Source organism: Anser anser, assembly GCF_964211835.1.
Source record: "Anser anser genome assembly, chromosome: 12".
NCBI lineage: Eukaryota > Metazoa > Chordata > Aves > Anseriformes > Anatidae > Anser > Anser anser.
Genome location: NC_139733.1, coordinates 13,948,696 through 13,967,904, shown reverse-complemented (window position 1 = coordinate 13,967,904; position 19,209 = coordinate 13,948,696). Strand labels below are relative to the sequence as shown.

General features: G+C 47.1%; 1 protein-coding gene across 13 annotated transcripts in view; it reads left to right on the top strand.

The window, feature by feature from the left end:
- The window catches only part of GRIP2 (glutamate receptor interacting protein 2), a 266,312-nt gene that overhangs the window by 183,865 nt on the left and 63,238 nt on the right, over positions 1 to 19,209 (top strand). The gene's annotated exons all lie outside the window — the stretch shown is intronic.

Sequence of the window (19,209 nt, the reverse complement as noted above, 5' to 3'; positions counted from 1 at the left end):
AGTCCAGGCACGTGATTTAACAGGGCAGGAATGCAGCCGTTTCGTGGAAAGATCAAAAAACAGCTTGGCAGGAGCTCCTATTGCTCTTGGGGCTGAGCCATAAAATGGGCCCCAAGCTCAGAGGTGGCTGGCACCGACTGCACTGGAGGAATCTCCTGGATGCCTCCAGCCATGGAGCGGAATCTTTTGTCCAGTTCCTTGTCACCAGGGGCATTTGGTGCTTCATTCATGCAAGTTCCAGTGGTCGCTGTGTTGCTGCAAATTGTCATGTTGTCTGGGTGGTGGGTGATGGAATGAGAAATATTCTTGCTCTCAGCCCCAAACCATTTTTGTAGGACCTTGGGTCAATGTTGTGTGTAGTTCTGCCACCAACAAGGAAATGGTGCAGTCTTCTTGAGAAGGAAGGAGCAAGGAAGCCTTCTTGAGAGCCTTACACCTCGAGCTGGCGGCACTCCTGAGGACCAAGCCCATGCTTTTCAGCAGCCAGTAGGTGCTGGTTTCCTCAGCATCCTGCAGATGAGGCCATCCTTTGCACCTGCCACAGAGCAAAGAGAGATGGAGGGAACGGTGACCACCTTGTCTTGTGTCTGCCCTTCCTCCTTCTCTCAGTCAATTTCAGTGCACAGAGAAAAGCTTTGACGGGGACTGATCACTGTGCATTGGGGTTGGTTTTGCTGAGGCTTAATGGGCTCTCTTGGTCACTCAGCTGGGTTCTCAATGCTGTTGTGTTTTTTTTCCTGGCTTTTCCACGAGACTCCTCTCCTCATCTGGAAATCAGCTGAGACAGAAGCAATAAAGTGAACCGGTTTCATATCACTTATTTTAACATTTTAAGTGTGATGGGCAAGATCAGAAACCAGATGGATCTTTGACAGAGGCATCCAACTGTTCAGGAGTGCTTCCAGACTTCTTAGGCCCACCGTTATTGGGGTTCTCATGATTTCTTAGCTCTCCACCAGCCACTCTCAAAGGTTCTCTGGTGGGACATTTTCATAACACAGATCTTGTGTCTGTCTCTCAGAGGGGAAGAGTCAGAAAATGCAAGGGGTCGTGGAAAGGTGGGGTGACTTTTCTGCTTAGAGTAAGCTTGTGTGTGGCTCTGCAGTAGTGTGTTTCCAACAGAGACATGGCAATCAAATCCTTCTTGCGATCACTTCCCCAAAGTGCTTTATGGCCTTTCTGAAGTCCGGGAAGATGCTCTGCGTTTTGCTCTAGTAAACTTCATGTTCAATGAGTCCTTGCTGCAGGATCACTGCAGGAGTGGGCAGAGTGACAGAGCTCACCGAATCTTTCCCTGCTGCTGCTGCAGGTGACCAGCTGAGGATCCCAGCACAAACCAGCCCACGTTAAATGGTTAACTGGCTGCAGCACAGGCAATTTCAGAAACCCCTTGTATTTCAGCTGTATCTATTTGGGTGTGACTGAGTGTTTTTATAATTTTAAAACCTGGTTTGTATAGGAAACGAAAGAAAGACAGTAGATCAGTATGTTCTTCCGCGCTTTTCCCTTCAGTGTTTTTTTTCCCCTTCTGTTAGAAGCTATGCTTTTAGTGTAATTGAGATGGAAGGAGAGCAGTGAGAATTTCCCGTGCCTTCTTCCTGAGCAGCAAGCTTCATCCTTTATTTACAGGGTGGGAATGGCCACGAAAAATGACTTGTTAATAGGTCTTTGCCTCCTTCCGCCTGCTGATTTTCAGGGAATCAGCTCCCCTGTTCAGTGCTGTGCTTTCTCTGCGATAGCCCTAGATCTTCCCAACTTCCCAAATAGGCAGGGGGAGAAACAGAGAAACAATATCTGAAAGGGACAGAGAATTAATGTGAGGCACTAGAATAAGACAGGGGGTAATCTTTATCTATAAACCTTCTAGGAGGAAAGATTTTATCTTTCTTATTAAAGAATTTATCACAATAGTGCTATTTAATAAAACTCCTGCTCATCAGGCTGCTTACATCACCTGTCAGCTTTGCCTCAGTGGCAGCAAAATGAAAGATTACGAGAAAAGGAAGCTGGTGTGCACGTACCAAGACAGACGTCCTGGGGTCTGGAGCCGAATCGCAGTGATCTTAATTTCCTTGAGCCAAAACTGGACAGAGGGTTTGAAAAGTCACTGAGTTTGTCTGGGCCCTTCCTCTGCACTGAACTATTAAGTAGCCATGCCTGTGTTATCATCCATCCACCTTGCGTGTGAATGCATCCATGCAGGAAACAATCTGACAGCTCAAATTCTTTCACTAGACTTAAATGCTAAGGAAAGGCTTTCTGCATTTCTGCAATTTTCTTTTCTGCCTTATCTGCAGTTGTGGTGCCGCTGCTTCTTACCCTAACACAGGTGACAGATTACTCCTTCCCTCTGCGCATCACTCTTCTCAAAGCTCCCTCCTCTCTTCTCCTTAGGGTAGACAACCCCTTCCTCCCTAACTCTCAGAGGCTGTGGTCTTCTGCGTGTCTGACCACACCGCCCTGCTTCAGTCTGAAGGAACTCCAGCTGGACCACGTCTTTCTTGAACAGTGGTATCGAAGTCTGGGTACTGCATTCAAGCCGAGGCTTTTTATCAGGGCTGGGTGAAATGAAAAGAGGATTTTTACAGATCTTGTAGGCTATACCCATCTCTGCATACTACCTGGGTCCTTGTTTTTCTGGTATATGGCATGGCACTGTGGAATTTTGTTTCGTTTGTGATCCACAGTATCTGAAGAGTCCACCTGCAGAACTGTCACTTAGATGTTTTCCCCCATCCTCTGTTCATTTGGTTATTCCTGCCCAGGTCTGGTAACTTGCGTGCACCTCTGTTGAGTTGTATGCTTGTTTTCTCAAACATGTATGAATCATTCTGGTTTCAAATTTTGTTTTCCAGCCTACCTCCAGTCCCTCGTAGCTGGTGCCTGTCAGTAAACTTGCTAAGAGCAATCTCTCGGCAGTCATCCAGGTCGTTTTATGAATACCTGGAGCCTTACCAGAGTGGGAGTGCACCCCCACAGACCTTCACTTAATACATCCATCCCTTCTGATTGTGCACAACTGATGAATTTTCTCAGTGTGTGGTTCCCCAATCAGTTTTGCATACACTTCATAATCATCTGTATCCTGCTTCCCAAACATGCCTATAAAAATAGCACATGAAATGGTGTCAGGAGCATTTCTGAACTTGAGATATAACAACTTGCCTTTTCTGTCTACCCAGAAACGTTGCTCTGCCACAGAAAGAAGTTGCGTGGGCTTCTTGTTGACTTATCTATGGTAGATCCGGGTTTGCAGTTAGTCCTCCCCGTTCTCTTTTAGCAGCTCACGCATAGATGGACAATTCCGGGAACTGAGGCTAAGGGGATGGGTTTGTCATTCTCTTGCCCCCTACGCTGATATTACTTCTCTTTTGTTTTGTTTGAGCTCAGCATTACGTTTTGCTCTTCTGCCGTCTTGTGATATCTTACCCATCCTCCTCGGGGGCTTAAGAATACCTGCTGATGGCTTTAGGACTTCGGTGGCCAGCTCTCTCAAGTTTTTTTTTTTTAAACTGTGTTAAATATAAATGAACTGATCTGTGCAGTGAAAATGGGTTTTTGCTCTTTTCTAGAGATGGGCCATTCCACCAAATTGCTTTTTGTGGAACACAGTAGACAAAATGATGTCCTAAAACTTCTCCTGGCCTGTAGAAATGAGTTATCTATTTTTTTCTTTCAGTTCCCTCCCTTCTGTGTATGGAGGTCACAGAGGTTTCACTCTTAAGAGATTGTGCTCATGCACAGCTCATTAGTGCACGCTTGTAGGCAGAAGGATGTTTTTAATGCAAAAGGCAGACAGATCTAATAAAAATGTCAGCCCTTAGTGTCAGCTGAGCAACTGCTCCTTGAGCTTTTCTCCCCAGCCCTGACTTGGAGTCCACGCTTACCTCCCTGCCCACCTGCTGAAGGAAATCTCATTGCAGCTGGAAGAGGTGCGCCCCGGCTTCGAGTGACCCATAGTAAGGGACCAACCCCATGTGCTGCGTTATGGCTGGCTTTGGGCTTTCTGTCCAGGTTCGTTACCCTTTATGATGTTTGTTACGCTTATTTAATCCACATAAGCCAAGGATAACCGCAGTGCTGAAGTGTTCGTATGTGTCAGGGCATGGAGGATTTGATTTCTTTTGAAAATGGACTGTTAAAATTCCTATTTGCTAGTGGATGCCAATGCCTTATGGCTTGTGATATGATTTCTTAAGTAGATGATGTGCAGTTTTACGTGGAGGATCAGAAGAAGGCACCGGGCAGGTTGGAGGGAAAGGTGCCCGTGTTTTATGTTTAACCGTGGGCACGTGTCGCAAACAAAAGGAACAAAGAAGTAATAACAGCCAGAAAGAGGTGCTGCTGCAGAACCGGAGGAGAGAAAGTAGAGCACAAATAAATATTTAGCGATGTTCATCAATTGACGATTGAATGCCAGCAGGCATAAGAACATTTAAGGCTCTTTTCAGCTGTCAGTTCGGATACCGCATAATTTTCAGCATGTGAGTAATCCCATCAGGGTGTGCATGGTCTTAAGCCTCGCTGGGACAGGAGCCCCGGGTCATTGTGCGGCTGTCTGCTCGCGGTGGCAGGGTGCTGGTTCGAGACAAGCGTGCTTACGTGGGAGTCGGGGAATTCTGCTGCTGTGACAGTCTGACTGCCAGCCTGCTTCTGAGGGGTTTTTAACAGTGTTATTATTCTGTTCGTAACAAGAGAAATTACTAGCTGAGCTTGATGTTCTCAGCTGTCAAATTTATTAATCTGTGGATTTTCAAATCAGTCTGGTAACTTTAGAGACATGCAGAAGCACACAGGATGTTACATGATTTTCTCTCCTTCCATTCCCAACAATCGCCGTCTCCAATTTTTTATTTCAATGGAAGTAGTTTTTTTTCTTTGGCCATGTGTTTTTGTTCAAGGATCTGATAATTGCATGCTTGGAGATGATGGCTTTTCAAAAGTATCTTTTCCCAGCAATTTTCAACTGGAGATGGGGATAAAAATATCTCCCCATTTTTTTATCAGAAATGTTTTCAGTAATGTGCAATTATGAGCTCTGCCTTCATTCAATTCATCCTGGAAGAATTTGCTTCACAGGGAAATTCGTTTCCTAGCTGCTGGAGTTGCCAGCATCGTTTGGCAGCTGCAGGTTTTTGTGGGGAGGAGGGAAAAAAGGCCCAGAAATGAAAATTACTGTGAAGTAAATTGGTCCCAACACCTGGAAGCCATGAAAGGATGGAATATCATATTTTTTTGTTAAATCATTGTTAAACTGCTCCGCATAGCAGTCCCAAAATGGCCTTGTAAGTTGTTTAGCATAGCTGGGGTATGAAGAGATGATCCCACTTAGTCATACTTCGACTGATCTGCTTCTTACTGTGCAAGTCCAGGAAATCATGTCAGAGAGGTGGAAGGAGTTGTGGTTTTCTTCCCAGCTACTCTCCAGCTTCCAATCTCGGTATGTAATGATCGCTCTCTTGGTATAGCCTAACGAAGCTATAAGCTAAGAGCTGGCGATGCTGGGGAGAGCAAAGGTGGCGTGCAAAAAGAATCGGAATGCTTTTGTGCAGGGAGACAGGAACTGGTGCCATTAAGAGCGAGATCTGGCTCCTTGCTGCCCTGGCGTGTGGATGCAAATGGGATTTGGTGCGTCAGCCGGCCTCGTTGCACCCTCCTCCTTCCCAAAGGAGGGAGGTGGGTCCCCGATCCTGCATCTGCTGCTGTTTTGGGGGTCACGTGCCGTGGCGTTCCCAGCTCCTGAGCGACCCAACTTGCTCAATTTCTCAAATAACTCTTCCCTCCCAGGTCCTGCTCCCTCCTCCGTGCCCTCTCGATGCTCTGCGAGCCGACGGCTCCAGCAGGCACCGTCCCCTGCCCTGTGGGACCTCTCGCCGTGGCGAGGTGTGATGGCACAGCTCCCGTCAGCTGCTCTTCCCAGCCCAATAAGTGAGCTAGGTCCTGGACCTGCTCCTCTGTCTTTGGGCAACCGTGTGCCTGAGCGTGCAAATGATGAAGGTGTGAGTCAAACCTCTGTCCGGTCCCCTCTGACACGCCGCCAGCCTCGGTGGAGCTGTCCCAGCAATAAATCTGCTCCACCACTGGGTCTCAGTGGAGATCCCCTCTGTTCCCGCTGTCCCTGCGATGCCTGATCTGTTCGGGGTAACATCCGCAGTGGGTGGGTCAGCCCGAAATCTGAGGGACGTGGCCAGCTCCTGCCCTGGTGATTTATAGGGGATAATTTCTTTGTGGAATGCAGTGCTGTTTGGGTAGGATTAAACTCTTGGCAGAAGAAGAATGTACACATTTTGCTAGATTATTTTTTTAATAATATAATGCATTTCCCGTATAACCTGCTGTGTAAACAGATCGTGTTCCTTCCTGCCATGAAACGCCGCGCTGTGCTGCTCGTGCTGCAGCCGTACCTCGGCCCTGCAGCCCAGGGGACAGGGGGGCTCGGGGCAGATTCCCTGCAGGTCCATCCTCTGCTGACTCCTCTGCAGCACGCATCGAAGCCAAGCACGGGGATGAAGCGTGTGTATGGGGGTAGGAGTGGACGAGGCAGTGGTCCTGGGGCAGAGCCACAGGGATATGCCTGAAATCCAGGGAAACTGGTGGGGAGTTGCTCAGGTACGCACAGATCTGGACCAAGGTCACCTGTAAACCTTAAAATCAAGGTGAAGGTAGAAGGGCTCTGAGCCAGAAGGCACATCTGGTTTTGCTCCAAACCCAGGTTTTGCCCCGTGGTCTGTTGCTTCCTTACCTGCCCTCGCTGTGCCGCCCGTGGCTCTTTTCCCTGGCGTTTCCCCACTCCTCGCTGCTGCCTCTGGGCGGAGGTGAACGTCACCCAGCTCCAGGCCCAGGTAGCTGCTGGTGAGGCAGGCAAAGAGACATAGGACGAGGGAGAGAAGCTTGTTTATTAATATTAACAACTTCAAAAAAAGAAATCAGAGCAGCCCCCCTTACTCCTTGCGCTTCAATGCCCCCGACCTCCCGTCCACCACAGCTTGGCAGGGGGACGAGCGCTCGCCCTGCAGAGGCCGGAGAACGGAGCTCTTTGCAGGCTGTGGCTTTCTCTGCCGTCTGAAAGTCCCTTTATCATTCAGCAGCCAGCTCGAGCAGTTCCATGAGCTATAATAGGCAATTAGCTCCTAGCAGATTTATGTGCCACTGCATTTTATAAGCAAACAATCGTGTGTGTTTAATCATTAAATGGATCTGCTGTGCCTGATGTTCACGGAGCCCATCTTTTGTCTCTCTGCGCACCCACTCAGCCTTCTCGCACCCGTTTTACACCAGTACAGACCCCCTGGCACTGATCCTTGTGCAGGGCATGGATACTGCACTGCTGGGCAGCTGCTTTTGGTTCCAGCAGGCGGTGGCAGGAGGTAAGCACTTGCCAATATCTGCTCCTGGAGACATCCAGGCCCCATCCGGAGGTCAGCACAGAGGGAAGGGGAGATGCCTGACCCTGTGCTGAGGGGCTGTGCTGGCACCAGTGATGGGTGGTGATTTTTGCAGCATCCCCAGGCTTCCCTGGGGTTTGGAAAGTAGTTGGGTTTGGTACTTGTAGTTAATTTTAGGAATACCTGAGCACACTGCTCTGCCACACGTCTATTACACACTCGACAGAACCTGCTGGTTTTAATTTTTATTAGCACAAGTGGCTTGTTGAATCAAAATTAAGTGCATATTTGGGAAGCATAATGTGAAGCATTACACTTAATGGGCTGTGCTCCTGACATGAGTCTTCTCTCTCCTCGATACTCTGCGGTTTTTAGCTACACCTACGTTTTCTCTGATCTCCTTGCCACTTCCTACCCTCCGTGAGCTGCACAACTCCCAGCTGTGCCTTTTCAGGTACGTCTTACTGACATCTTCTCAGATCTGTGCTCCTCCAGCCCCCTTGGTTGGGGCAATTTTGGATTTTAAACATCCAAAAAAACTCGAAGGGAAAAATTAATGCACAGGACTGTGCAGCTCAGATTCTGCAAAGAGCAGGATTTCAGCATGAAAATCCGGAGGTTGTCCCTGTTTGCTCAGAAAGGTCCTCACGAGAGTGAGTGTCTCTTGTGAGCCTTTCAGAGGATGGCAGAGCCCAGCTTGCAGCAATATGTTCTGATTTCCACCAGGATTTTCCATGCCTTTTGGGAATTTCTTTGCTGGCAATAGTTGAGACTGTGTTCTCCCCCTGCTTTGTGTTACCCGTACGATGTGAAGCAACTGGAAAGCAGACAACCGGTTGGATGAAGGCAGCTACATAAAACAGCTGGAGTGCATTAATAACTCTGCTGGAGCGGGGTCTTGTCCATTTTTCATACTAAGCAGATGCTCGCTTTCATCGCGGTGGTGCTGTGCTGATCTCTGGACGTCCGCCTGTTTGGAGGATGGGATGTCAGCCAGGGCAAGCCAGGGGGAGCAAGAAGAGGGGCAAAAGCAAGAGCAGGGCTTGCTGGAAGCAAGATTTAATGGGTATTTCAGGTAAATTTTTTAACAGCTGGCTTGATGGGGTCAGACCACACCATTTTCAACATCAAATATCTTTGAGCTTTGAAACTTTCTTATTTCATCTTGTTGTCCTGCTAAATCTGATAGTCCCTGGCTCTTTGATTTCTCGCTTTCTCCTTCCCTCCTTTCATTTTAAGCAAGGCTCTTGCTTAAACTTCCTTTAGTCTTTTAACTATAAGCTTCTTCCATCTCTCGCACAGCTCCTGTGAAGCCTCCTGACACAGCTGAAGATAAAAGCAGCCCAGGCGTGTACATGGGCCATTGCATAATGGATGGTTTGTGTGTCAGGGTCTGAAATCTACATATGTTTAGATCAGTCACGAGGTGGGAACATCTGTATATATTCATATGTAATGGCTTTTGCCACATGAATGAATAATCCAACTCCCACGACTTGGTATTTACTTTTTTTGAAACATTGCTACTTAGCTAAACACTGAGGAGAGAATCACATTTACGGGACTTAAGTCTTAGTAAGGTTTAGCAGAGCTTCAGGGATAAGCTGGAAACGAGTCTAAACGGGATGCCAGAAATCTTTCCTTTAAAACAGTTAATGCTGCCTGCTGCTTCTGATTTCTTGACTCCCACCGGTTTTTAAACACTTTGCATCAGAATGCAGTGCAAATCCAGGATAAAGCACCTGATCTGCAGCCTACTGCATTGTGTGTCTTCTCTTAAGATGCAATCTTCCAGCAGTACTGGCTCTCTTTGGGGTCCTCTAAAAGAACCAGGGTTGTCCTGGTTCACCAGACTGCTCTGATTTTTCGCTGCTCCTTTTGAAGCCATAGCCTTGCTGAGACGGTGAGATCAGGGCAGTAGCAAATAAGGTCATGGGCAGCTTTGATACCTGCTTCTCATCGTTTATTTGACTCTTTCATGCTAGTGCTGATGGCATCCTTTGGGTTTCATATAAATTTGTTTTCTCAGTTCACCCCTAGACCCCTTGCTCAAGCTTTTATTAAGTGTTACCGCATCGAAGTGCCTCTCTTCTGTTGCCTAATTTGCTTGTTTTTGTTTTTTTTTTTTTAACTGTTTTGGTTTTGTTTTGCTTTGTTTTCTTGTGATTTGCACGAGTTTTCTGCTCGCTGCTGTCCCTGAGATTGATTCAAACCACGCATGCGCTTGCATCAGTCTCCACCACCTCTTGACCTGGCACAGCAAGCCTCTAAGATCTGGTTCTTCATTTCCTCTTCTGGTCCTTCCCTTGCACAAGTGCAGGCTTGTAGCTGGGGGCAGAGAGAGGATGGCAGCCTGGACAGGGGCAGGGTGACCTTCCTCGCGGCCAGCCTGCCGGGCTACCCTTGCACACCCCTTGTTAAATCTTGCTGGTGCAGGGGCTGCTGATGTCCAACTGAAGTTACTCCCAGAGATTAGCACAGAAGGAGCTTTTTCCCTAGTAGGAAGGGGTTTTCCCCAACTCATCATTATCTAAGAATCTCTTCAGAATCCAGTGGGTTTTCCTCTGCCCTGTCTACTGCCTGCTACAAGGAATTTTCTACTGGCCACATCCCTGCCAAAGTGGGAGAGGTTACCCAGCTGTAGCAAAGCCCAGAGGAAAATGCTCTTGTCTCAACTGACTAATTTACAAGCTCAGGGATATCCAGTGGCATTTTTTATTTCAAAGCTCACGCTGTCTCTTTCCTTCTCATCTGTGTATCTGTTGGGGAGGGGTATTCTGGTTTTCCCCTCTGAGCAGAGAAAGGTAGCACAGGGAACCAGGGCACACGCTGATTTTTGGCTCTGCTGGAGAAACACTGATGTATCCTCCTTCTTCAGGTGGGGATGGGATCTCAAGATCTGAGCTGGCCAGAATCACGGATAAAAGTTGTGGATGAAAATGACCTTTTACTGAACTGTGTTTTCTCTTTTCAGCTAGCCTCAGCCCAAATGGCCATCTTCTATTTTCTTTTTTTTAAGACCAGTTTTTTTTCAGTCCAAATGAGCCATTCACAGTCCGGTCTCAGCTCCTGCATTGTACAGGTCAAAGAGCTTAGCCCAATTACTGTGAATCATGCTCCAAATCCCTTGTCAGAGGGGTGCCAAATGATTTTTAGAAAGCTTCCCATCCGTCATGCTCAGTGACACAATGTCCAGCAGGTTAATTCTTTCCATGGGGTGGAAAGGGAGGACACACACCCACATTCCCGCATCTAGGCTGATTTTCTACAGCTTTCCTTCCCAATTTCTGGCTCTCCTATCTCTCCATTAAGGACTTAGGTGCTCTTACCCGATGCTTGGGCTCAGGGGTCAGATTGCCTTTCCCTCTTCTCTTCAGTGCAGCACTCCTTTGTGGTCCTGAAGCTCCCTCCCTCCCTTCCTGGGAGACTTTGGGGCATGCTTCTCTTGTGGAAATCAGGATGAGGCTTTTTGATGAGCCAGAAGCAGTTTCCTTCCACCAGGAAGTTAACCTCTTGATTTGACAGTTCTTTGATGAGACCTCGGAGGATGGAAGACAACAGGTACCGCTTTTAATGCAGAGATCACAGGGACCAAAACGGAGCTTGTAAAAGCAAAACAGGTCAAAGAATTTCTTATCGCCATCACTGCAGCAAGTTGATCTCCATTTCAAAAGGTGGAAGTCCCGACTCCCCCGTCCTGCTCTTCCCATGCTGTTGACTTGTGCCACGTATTCACAACAGGGCCATGACTCGAGGGTGCTTTGTGCTCAGCACTGCTGGTGGCACCTGGATCCTGCCTCCCCGTATCCTCCCTGCACCTCCCTGCGTGCACTCCCAGCGCTAGGTAAGCCAGGTCTGGACTGACCAGGTTTTAGGGTTGGTTGGTTTGGTTTTCTTCCTAAGGAAGAGGTCTTTGTTGCTCAGAAAACAAAACATTTTGTCTATGGACATTTATAAATTTTAACTATTGATGCATTCAAAAGGAAAGCTTACCTGCCTGCGTGTGCCTTTAGACAAACCTTTCCTGCTGCGAGGCAGCTTAGTGCCAAACGCTGTGCAGTGAAAGCAGCTGTGTGATGTTTTTCATTAAAACAAAGCCTGGTTTTGCTTTTTGACTAACTCCAGGGCTTTTAAACAAGCAGGCAGTAGTGGCCGCTAGGTTTAGATGGCACCAATTATTTGGGTGCTATGGTCTAATAAACTGACAGTATTTAATTTCATCTGCTTGAAAAGCCACAATAGAGCTGTCTTTTTTATTTGATTTCACTCCACAGTCATTTAGTAGGGTATTTGTTGCTCGAAAGAAGGGAAGTCCCCAGGGTCTGGATTCAGCCGGCTGCGTTTCTTATCCATCTCCATATTCAAGAAAAAGTTTGGAAGCTTGCTTGGAGTTAATGGGGAGAATTGTATTCCCTTGCCAGCTAGGATTTACTGCTGCCTGCTGCCTAGATTAATAAACCCAGTTGTGTCTAGAGAGGCATTCTTCCTTGGGAACGGCTTCAGACTTTATTGGTCATTTCTCACCCTATTACAATTGCTCACTTGGATAACTTTCACAAAAGATCAGTCTGAAAATGTATCTTATTCCTCTTTAATTTTTTACTTTTGAAAGGTAGTTTCTTCAGATAACACAATCAGGAGATCAGCAATATTTCATCTTCCTAGCTTATTGTTGGGCTCTCCCCAGTACAGTCTATAGTGCTTAACAAAAGAAATTGCAAAATTGACTGGAAAATGTAACTTTAATAACATCATTTCAGGCAGTAGAACCATTGAGAAATAATAATCTCATTGAGTTGGTTTCTGCACTATTCTTGTCCCACTTGCACAAAATTATTGCGCATATTGTGTGCACGCACGCGTGGACGGGACCTGCAAGGGGGTGAGGAGGTGCGTAGTTTCCCCTGCCAGCACCTCGTTCATAAACATAAAGTGATGAAGCTGTCTATAAAATTGCCTGGGAGGATGAGAGGGATTTGGGGGAGTCTCTCTCTCCCTTCCTCTATTTCAGTTCTTTTACATTAGAAATGCAAATCTTGCGGGAGAGTGCTTAAGAAAATGGAAGTAAAGAGGGCTCTCTGGGTGAAAAGGGACCTTTTTCGAAAGGGACCTTTTTCGTATGGACTTTTTTGAGGATGTTTTGGAAAAGATGGACGAAGGTGAAGATATTTTGGTTTTGTATGGGGAAAGCTGTTTGTGCTAAGGACCCAGCCTATGCGGTCCTTGAAGGAGCTGTTAGTGAACCTGACTTAATGCACGGAGCATATCCTCACCAGAATGGGGAAAGAGTTGTCCTTGATATTTTTAAATTAGAGAAAGAAAAGAAACCCCAGGCTACTTCAGAACAACAATGTAATCTCCTCTGTGAGCAGAAGAATAAATGAACCCTAATTTTCAACAGTTCTCACCCAATATCCCTTATTCTTATCCTTACCACGTAAAAGCAGATGGGTGGTGAGGCTGGTCTAGAGCTATTTACACAGCAGCTCTCTTTGCTTTGCTTTTTTGGGACTTTTCTACTCAAAACACTGTTGTAATGAAAGTTACAGGACTATAATCCTCTTTCAGGCTGCTCTCCCTCCCCACATGTTGAAGGATATTGGCCACTGGCTTCCAAAGGTGCAAAAGGACAGTAGATGGATGGAGGGACAGACAGTCTGCAAAGTTAATTTTCATAGAATATCAAGAAAAAAAAAGAAATAAAAAGCAAAAGGACATGTGTTTAACAAAAATTTTCTGGTCAGTTTTTCAAGTATTTTCCTCTTTCTTTCAGTATAGCTCGAGTGGAAATCACCAGCTGCTTCCAGGTTCTCTATTGCACCCTCCTTCAGATACGCTGATTCGATGAAGTTGCTCTGTGGCGGCTTCCAAAGCACTAACGGGTGGCAGACAATGCACTGTAGCAATGTCTCTGCCATATGAAAACAAGACTATAATGGCAGGTCGGCTGCAGGTTCTTAAATCACGTCTTTCTCATTTCTTCCCTTTTTATGCTTTTTTATGGAATGCTGTGTATTTAAAGAAAGCAGGAGGAGTGCTTCATCTTGGCATTGCAAGCCGGGTCCAGCATTTGTTCTTATCAGATGGGGCTTGGATCAGCCCTTGGGAGGTATCTGATATCCCGTGAAAGTTGAGTTAAATCTTTCCAAAGCCTGGCTTCACTGCAGAGCCAGCTGAAATGGGCTTTGTGCACACACACACAAATTAGATCTCCTGATTGACTAAATGTTAAAATTCTGTTCTCACTTCTCTGTGAAACACAGGAGTCTCCTTCCATCAGCGTTAGGAGCATGTTGAGGGCTTGCAAGGGGGAAGAAGCACGCTCTGATATCTCCTGGAAGCCAACCTGCTTGGTAGCAGAGGCATGTTGTGGCCCGTAGCTTGGTCTCATAACGGCTACTGCTACGCAAATAATTATCTACATCATTTCTGCTTGAAAATGGTTGCTTGAAACAAATTGTTCCTTTAAAAGTAATTTTGGTTTCTTATTAAAAAGAAAAAAAACACAGAGGAACAAAGCACGGAGTTTCTGTTGAACAATAGGCTATTGTATCTTTTACAGATCCGTTTCCTGAGAATAAAGCAGCAGGTGGTTATGAAATTAGACGTGCCTTAGAAGGGCTGGTAGATAACTGAGTGCAGCCTTCAGAAGAAAAGAAGGGGAGACGCAGAGGGCGTGGGGAGATGGAATTCGTGCTGTGTGTATCAGGGAGGGGGAATTCAGACTTACAGCTTCCTCCTGGAATAACCTCAAAGTTTGGACAGGTTCTCCTGGCTCTGATGGCAGGAGCAAAGGCTGCACAACGGGAGGAGGAGATGCCGCAGCAGCCTCTGCTTGCGGGCATGCTCCCACCCCAGGGAAGGGAGCAAAGCGTCATTGCAGTGGGGCTGGCACAGGTACTGGTAGCCTTTTGGTGACACTCTTGGGACATTTTTATTTTTTTCCCCACCAGAAGTAGCTGGGAAAATGGGAGGAAGGTCAGTTGTCTTATTTGGGGCGAGGACTTTGTTCCAGCAAGCACGGGTATTGTATGTGGTGCGACCGTCCTCTTTGGCTGTGCTCTCATAATTTGTGGTAAGGAAAGTCAAAGAGGAAACGTTTCCCCAAGCCCTCATTTGTCTTCTGCATAACTCATGAATGCGTGCTGTAAGGGGCTTTATTGCCACCGAAGGGAAAATTACGAGGCAATTCTTAGCAACAGGCAGCCCCTGCCATTTGTGCCACAGGTGCGGTGGTACGTAGATTGATGAAATTAGGGAGGGGCTGCACCCAATATAGCTCAGTCTATTTCAGTCTGAGCTCACCGATCAGGGGAGACTTCTTGGATGATCTGCCTGGTGCAGAGAAGGGAAGAAACGTTTCAAACCCCAGCCTGGGTCTGAGCAGCTCCCGGGGGAGAGCTGTGTTTCAGATGCTCTGTGGTGGAGGTGAAGATGAGAGCTGCAGTGGGCACTGGGTTTTTCAGCTGGTGTACTCCCAAATCCTGGAGAATAAAGGAGAAGAAAATAGTGTGTCTTTTAAAAGGCTACGTTTATTTATTATTTGTCTTTCGGAAGCAGTCAGCACAGCAGTCATTGTCATCAAAATGAATTTGTGCTGTGGAATCCCAAAGCGTTAGTGACTTCTTTCTTCTTTAAGCACACTGCAGGAGCATGGGCTGCCTTGCCTAAGGATTGAGAATATTTGTTGCTGTATGCTTGGGCTGGTTTTATGTAGGGCAGAAGCATGAACTCTAGTTCAACTTCTGCGGTATTCTAGGAAATGCAGTCTGGAGATCCCTGGCAGGTTTTTTTTTCTTTTTCTTTTCCTTTTTTTTTTCTAACATTTGTTTGGGTTCTGTTTATGCGAACTCGTGTACGACTTTTCCAAGGGCCTAAGGAGTTTTGGACTTAATTGAGCAGAAGAAAATCCCAGCCACCCTCCAAGGAGGGTGGGATCTGTTGTGGAATCAGGCTCTTGGCTGAAGCAGAGGCATGGTGGGAGCTCTTGGGCTGCGTTGGACTCTGTAATTAACTAGCTTCATGCAACCTATTTGTAACAGCATTGAAAATGGGCTTTTTGTTTTCATGCCCTTGCCTCTCCGTGTCTGCTTGTCTCTTGTGGTAAAGGCTAAGCACTTGGGAGACGGGCAGCCACCGCCGTGCTGCTCTGACACAGGCCAAACGCAGCCACCCCCACCTGCACGGCGATGCTGAAATAACCCAACGTCCTCCGAGAGGGATGTGCTGGAGCTTTGGTTGCGTAGAGCCTTAAAACCAAACCCAAAGGTGCCTAAAGGTATGGATAGATGATTCTAATCTAGTTTTCAAGCACGTCTACATCTTCAGGCACTCAGATAACTTTAAAATCCCGTGTCTTACAGAGCAGCTGCCAGGAGGCTGCAGCAGGAGGCTGACCCCCTGCAGCTACCTGACGCCCTCTCACGCACCCCTCACTGCTCCTTGTCTGACTGCAGGTGAATTTCTCCTCTGACTTGCAGAAATAACTCCTCAAAATGGATCAAATCCCACTTAGTTTTGGTTGTTTGGGTTCCTGCTTCCAGCCCTGGGCTTATATTCTAGTAAAAAATACTGGCTTGCGTTGGCATGAATAGCATTTGGTTCTGAATGCTGTTTTAGTGTTCATTTCTCTAAACAAGGAGTGCAATTACCTTATGGTGAAATAACTGTCTCCAACTGTCTTTTTTCCATTAAACAAATGGGAGGTTTTACCTCTTGGTCTTCCTACAAGATTAATGCACTTTCTCTGCGGGAACTGTCTTCAAACGATCGAGGAATCTGAACAAGTCGCAGACAGGAAGCCTAATTGTCCCAGAGCCTTGTTTAGCCAGTGACGATATTCATTAAGAAGTGATCTGTGTTAATAACACAGCTAATAACTCTTCTAAATGAAAAACCCTTCCTTTTTTACCCCCACAGGCAGGGATAATGAACTCCTAAATCAGTGCTCTTTCCGAGGAAGCTTATTTTTTTGCAGAGGTTGGCTTAAGACCTAGCTGATGACAGAGGATCCTGGTGCCTGTGCTCACATCTCACTGGGAATTTAACTCGGAAAAGCTGCAACTTCAGCTAAAGCCAGGGGATGTTTTTCCTTCTCTTCTTCACCTGTCAAGTTTGGTTTTGAGGGAACGAGGTGGGATTATCTCCTCTTTTTTTTTTTTTTGGCAGTGTATGAGGTACGTTACGACTCTACAACACTTGCTGCAGGGAAGGAAAGCTCAGGGCTGTGTGCAGAAAAAGTATTTAGGGGAACTTTCCTGTATTGACAGACTCCTGTGGTATCAGTGTATGGAAAGCATCGTGCGCTCAGTTTTATTGAGAGTCTTATGTACTTGGTGAGCTTTTCTGAAAGGTCTAGGGCTGGCATCAACACCGCTGCTTGAAAACACTAATTACAGAATATTTTCTTTGGAAAAATCTTGGCCTGCTTGGGGTGAGAAAAAGCTTGAAAAATACACCTCTAATGGCTCCAGCACGGATTGCTTGTAAAAAGAATCTGCAGAGGCTTAAAAAAAAATACCTTATTTTCTGATTTTAGGGATTGGAGAGATTCATGAATTTTCAGTGCTTTGGTTGGCGCTGCCTTTGGGTCGGCTGAGCAGAGGCTGCTGCCTTCCCTCCGAGTCGGCGCTGTGCTAGGCAGGGGAAATGACAGGGAGAGAGCAAAAAGAGCTGGAATTCCTTATTTTAAAACCCAAAGTAATCCCCCCCAAAGTGTCCCCATTAATACCAGCTTGAGTGGCAGAGCAGGAAATGGGCTGAAAATGAACAAAGAGCCGCGCGGCGGGGATGCTAATGCGAGCAAATGCCAATTCGCACTTCGGCAGGTGGCATGTGGCAGCTTCCTCTCCTCTTCAAACATTTTAGCCAGATAATGAGTGAAAAAAACCAAACATTTTTAGCATAATCAACTGCATTTGGAAGGGAGAAGCGATAGAGGAAAGGGAGCTGTGGTGCTAATTATTTGCCAGCCCAGCCGGTGGCCGAGGACGCGGGGGGCTCGGTGCGAATTGCCGGCAGCGTGGGTCCCAGCTCTGGGCTGCCAGGGGCAGCATGTGGCACACGGGCGAGCTGCTGGCTTGCTGAAATGGCAGCCACGTCTGCCTGCCCGCGGCTGCTGGGGCCGGGAGGGGGACAGCAAAACGGGGTTTCGTATCGATAGGGATTTGGGTTGCGATGGGGAAGTGAAGCGCAGAGGAGTGCCGGCGGCTGTCTGGTCCAGGGCGGTGTGTTTATGCGAAGCAGATGGTTGACTGCTTTCCTCTGCCAGCAGATTAGGGAGCTGGCTCCGAACCATCTTGCGTGGCTCCCCGGGAGTGCTGGGTTCCTGTCGGTGGCAGAGCGACGCTCCCTCGGGTGTTCTACCCAGGGCAGCGCTCTCGCATGGAAGGTGAGGGTCCCGGGGTATTTCGCAGGTGCCTTTTGCAGACCCAGCTCTGGTGCTGACAAAGCAACCTCGTGCTGGGTATCCTGAGCTGCCGTTTCGAGGTTCCTCCTCCAACATGCTCCCGCACTTCGGAGAAAAGTGAAGGGAGGTTACAGCTGCTGGGCTGAGCGGTGTGGGTAGGCAGCAATGGGATTGGCATCCTGGTGCTCCTCCGGGGGACGTCTGCTCTGTACTCCCAAACCATCCCGGTTTTCTGACTCTGCAGTTGTGCAAGGCATGGTGTGACAGAGAGGGTAAGGCAGGACATTAGGAAAACCTGCTGAAGATAGAAATTAAGATGAACATGGCCAACAAAGGTGAAGAGTAAAAGCTCTGAATCTTTATTGTTACTGAACGCCTACAGAAGAGGAGGTGGCAGTTGGGTTTGCTTTGTTTTTAAAAACTCGCCTGCTAGAGCCAAACTGCCATGAGTAAATTAAACTTTCCAGAGTCATTAAGCCCAGATTAACCTTGTCCCTGACTTCCACATCACCCGAAAGGCCATTGCCATTACAATGCAAATTTAATTTTCAGGCTTTCTGTTCCTAGCGTTGATGCCAGGCTGTACCAGCACCCATCTGAAGTCTGTGCCTTGACTCGGCGCTTGCTGTAATAGCCAAGCCATAGCTGCTGATTTTGCTGTCAGCACTGAGTCATGCTGAGGGAACTCGGTGGTCAGGGCAGTGTTGTTTTATCCTCCTTTTGAAAGGCAGAGCCTTGTTCTTCCCCCGTTTTGCAGAGGTCCTGGCTGCTTGGGTACCAAGGTTCAATGTTCACTGAACTTGGCACTGCTTGCTGATGGTCTAGTGCCAAGTGCTAATTCTTGCTTTATTAGAAATCTTCAGTTTAATGGTGGTGGAAAAGCCTTCAAACTGACAAGAGAGAAAAATCTGAGGTCTGAACATCCATGTTATCCCTCTGTGGGCTGCTAAACTTGGGGTGAAAAACTGAAGGGTGCTTATTTTTCAGCTTAAGCTTTTTATGCTTAAAAGTACAGGTTTGGGTCAGCCAAAACATTTCACTGAGTTTTGTCAACTTGTGAAGTTACTTCAGCTGGGGCATCAAGAATTAAAATTGAAATATATATATGTCTTTTGCCTTTTTGGAAACTACCTTATATGGAAACATGTTTCATTTTGTCTTTTAAAAATGCTCAAGCCCTTGAGTAAACTCCAGCTCTTGGTGTTTAAACGTAACCCACATGATTCAGTTTACACCATCATTTTTCTGTTTGTGGGGAAAGTGGGCTGCCAGCAAACTTAACATCAGTTTTGCTTGCTCTGTGGACAGACCACTGAACAGAAGCTGTTGTTCCCCTTGTACACAGCGAGACAAAAACTCCTCTGTAACTGAAATACGAGTTACTGGAGGGCTGTGGACAGGAGCATGTGGCTGGGT